The 3,711-nt window shown below is 39.0% G+C and overlaps 1 pseudogene; it reads right to left on the bottom strand.

The window, feature by feature from the left end:
• Positions 1 to 579: 579 nt before the first annotated feature.
• Positions 580 to 3,180, bottom strand: LOC116860560 (annotated as a pseudogene).
• Positions 3,181 to 3,711: the final 531 nt, after the last annotated feature.

The raw sequence follows: 3,711 nt of genomic DNA, 5'->3' as shown, positions 1-3,711 counted from the left end.
CTCTCGCATCTCCACAAATCACTGAGTCAAACCTGCCACACATACAGTAGCCTTGTGAGACTGAGTTTTTGGTTTGGGTTTCGTGAAAATTAAGGGGAAGTAGCTTAGTTCAACAGCTGGGGCAATGCGGCAGGAAACCAGGCAGAAACATGATCCATCAACTGAACCAATTCAGCAGAGCCCAGAATTGAGGTCTACAGGCAATGAGCAAAAACATTAATCACCCCCTCAAGAATCTACAGAGACTTTGGGAAGGATGTAGAGCTCCCACTGCATGTGGAATGTGGTTTGAATCATTCCCATTTGAATTTCAAAGGCCCGTGTATCTCAGACTTTGGTTATGGACAAATACAACTAACTACAGGATATCCCCACTTGGTGACTGCCCCGAGGACATCAGCAGCAGAATGGTCACAAGTGACCTTGTGTTCTCATTACCCTCCTCCAAACCTGCTCCACCTGCAATTTTAATGAATGGCAGATACCACCATTTACCCAGTGGCCCATATCACCCCTCCTTATTCCTCTCCTGTTACATCCCATCAAACACTAAGGTTTATTATTTTTGCCTCCTAACTATCAATCAAATTCTGACTCCCTCCCCTCACTCCCTTGGTTCAGGCCCCCAGTGTTTCCAGGCAAGGCCTCACTGATTTCAATGCTTCCATTCTCACCCTCCCACAGCCCCCTCACCTTGAAGTAGCTAAAGTGTTCAATGCAAAAGGCAATCAGATCATGAGATTGCCCTGCATAAAATCTTGGGATGATCACTCATTGTCCTTGAGATAAAATAAAGTCCAGCTTCCCCCTTATCAGATATACCATTTGTAAATATCTTCTCCCATTATAGGTCATTACAGGTCACCTTTTAGTTTTGCTGATTGTTTCTTTTGCTCTGCAGCAGCTTTTTATCTTGATGTAGTTCCAATAGTTTATTCTTGCTTTCCCCCCCCCCTTACCTCAGGAGACATATCAAGAAAGAAGTTGCTACAGCCAATGACAAAGAACTTACTGCCTGTGTTCTCTTCTTGGATTTTGATGGTTTTCTGTCTCATACTGAGATCTTTCATCTATTTTGAATTTATTTTTGTGTGTGGTAAAATAAAGTGGTCCAGTTTCATTCTTCTGCATATGGTTGTCCAGTTTTCCCAACACCATTGTTGAAGAGACAGTCTTTTTCCCACTGGACATTCTTTCTGCTTCGTTGAAGATTAATTGACTATATAATTGTGAGTTCATTTCTGGGTTTTCTATTCTTTTCCATTGATCTGTGTGTCTATTTTTGTGCCAGTACCATACTGTCTTGATCACCACAGCTTTGTAATATGATTAGAGGTCCGGAATTGTGATGCCTCCAGCTTTGCTTTTCTTTTTCAACATTGCTTTTTGACTATTTGGGTTTTTTTGTGGTTCCATACAAAGTTTAGGTTTGTTTATTCCAGTTTTGTTAAAAATGCTACTGGTATTTTAATAGGAATTGCATTAAGTGTGTAGATTGCTTTGGGTAGCATAGACATTTTAACAATATTTATTCTTCCAATCCATGAGCATGGAATGTCTTTCCATTTCTTTGTGTCATCTTCCATTTCGTTCATCAGTGTTTTATAGTTTCCAGAGTACAGGTCTTTCACCACTTTGGTTAGGTTTATCCCTGAATATCTTATTATGTTGGTGCAATTATAAATGATATTATTTTCTTATTTTCTCTTTGTCCTGCTTCTTTATTGGTACATAGAGATGCAACACTAATTTTGTATCCTGCCACTTTACTGAATTCATTTATCAGTTCTAAAAGTTCTTTGGTGGAGTCCTTTGGATTTTCTATATAGAGTATCATATCTTCTCCAAACAGTGAAAGTTTTCCTTCTTCCTTACTGATTTGGATGCCTTTTATTTCTTTTTGTTGTCTGACTGATGTGGGTAGGACTTCCAGTACTACATGGAATGAAAGTGGTAAGAGTGGACATCCTTATCATGTTCCTGACCATAGAGGAAAGTTCTCAGTTCTTCCCCACTTATGATGATGGGGGCTGTGGGTTTTTCATATACGGCCTTGATTATGTTGAGGTATTTTCCCTCTAAACTGAATTTGTTGTGGGTTTTCATCATGAATGGATGTTGTATTTTGTTAAATGCTTTCTGCATCTATTGAAAGGGTCATATGGTTCTTATCCTTTCTTTTATTGATGTGATATACCACACTGATTGATTTACAAATAGTGAACCACCCCTGCATCCCAGGAACAAATCCCACTTGGTTGTAGTGAATGACTTTTTTTTTTTTAATTTGACAGAGAGACAGAAGGAGAGGAAACACAAGCAGAGGGAAGTTGGAGAGGGAGAAACAGGCTTCCCACTGAGCAGGGAGCCCAACATAGGGCTCAGTCCCAGGACCCTAGGTTCATGACCTGAGCCAAAGGCCCATACTTAATGATTGAGCCACCCAGGTGCCCATGAATGATTTCTTAAATGTTTTGTCGCATTTGGTTTGCTACTAATTTGTTGAGGATTTTTGCATCTATGTTTATCAGGGATATTGGCCTATAGTTCTCTTTTTTAGTGGGGTCTTTATATGGTTTTGGTATCAGGGTAATGCTGCCCTCATAGAATGAATTTTGAGCTTTTTCCCTCCTTTTCTATTTTTTGAAATAGTTTAAAAAGAATAGGTATTGATTCTTCTTTAAATGTTTGGGAGAGTTTGCCTATAAAGCCATCTGCTCCTGGACTTTTGTTTGTCCGGAGTTGGGTGTTTTGGGGGGGGGGGGTTGTCTCTCTGTTTTGCATCTTTATGCCTTTATTTGATAAGCAGCAATTAGTTCTCATCCACATTAACTGTAGATTTTTGAAGGTGGTGATAGGTACATAGGGAATCAACATACAGAGTTTCTTTGGTGAATCTTCATCCTCCTTACATTTTCTGGACAGCCACACACGGACACAGTATGGAACATTCCTTATCCCTTTGACCCAGACAGCTTTGTTGAACCTTATATAAAAGTGCACTTCTGGAGTTCCCATCTACTCTGTGGCACATTTCCAGATCTCACTGGGTGCCCTAGTGAAACACTTCTTAAAACCCACTCCATGGATGCACTTGTGAACAATTACAGTGTTTTCTCGGGTCACTACCTTGTTAATGGTAGAACGGCTCTTCTCACCACCCTTCTTTGTGGAAGCCATTCTGCTGAGCCCTGGTTGGAAAGGAAAAGCACAAGTATTGTGGGAGAGGCTGTTTGGAGTTTTTTGATTACTGACTCAATTTCTTTGCTGATTGTCATTCTATTCAAATTTCCTATTTCTTCCTCTTTCAGTTTTTGTAGTTTATATGTCTCTAGGAATTTATTCATTTCTTCCAGTTGTGCAATTTGTTGGCATATAGCTTTTCATAACATTCTCTTATACTTCTGTGGTGTTGGTTACTATTTTTCCTTTCTCATTTGTATTTTATTTGAGTCCTTTCTCTTTTTTTTCTTGATAAGTCTAGCTAGAGGTTTATCAATTTTATTGATTTTTTTCAAGCAACCAGCTTCTGGTTTCACTGGTATGTTCTATTGTTCTTTTAGTTTCTGTATCATTGATTTCTGCTCTAATCTTTATTATTTCCTTCCTTCTGCTGGTTTTAGGTTTTGTTTATTGTTCTTTTTCTAGCTCATTTAGATATAAGACTATGTTGTTGATTTGAGATTTTCCTTGCTTCTTGTGGTAGGCCTG

The sequence above is a fragment of the Lontra canadensis genome, unplaced genomic scaffold (assembly GCF_010015895.1).
Source record: "Lontra canadensis isolate GAN:19392208 unplaced genomic scaffold, GSC_riverotter_1.0 scaffold178, whole genome shotgun sequence".
NCBI classification, from domain to species: Eukaryota; Metazoa; Chordata; class Mammalia; order Carnivora; family Mustelidae; genus Lontra; species Lontra canadensis.
This window is presented reverse-complemented; position numbering and strand designations above follow the sequence as displayed.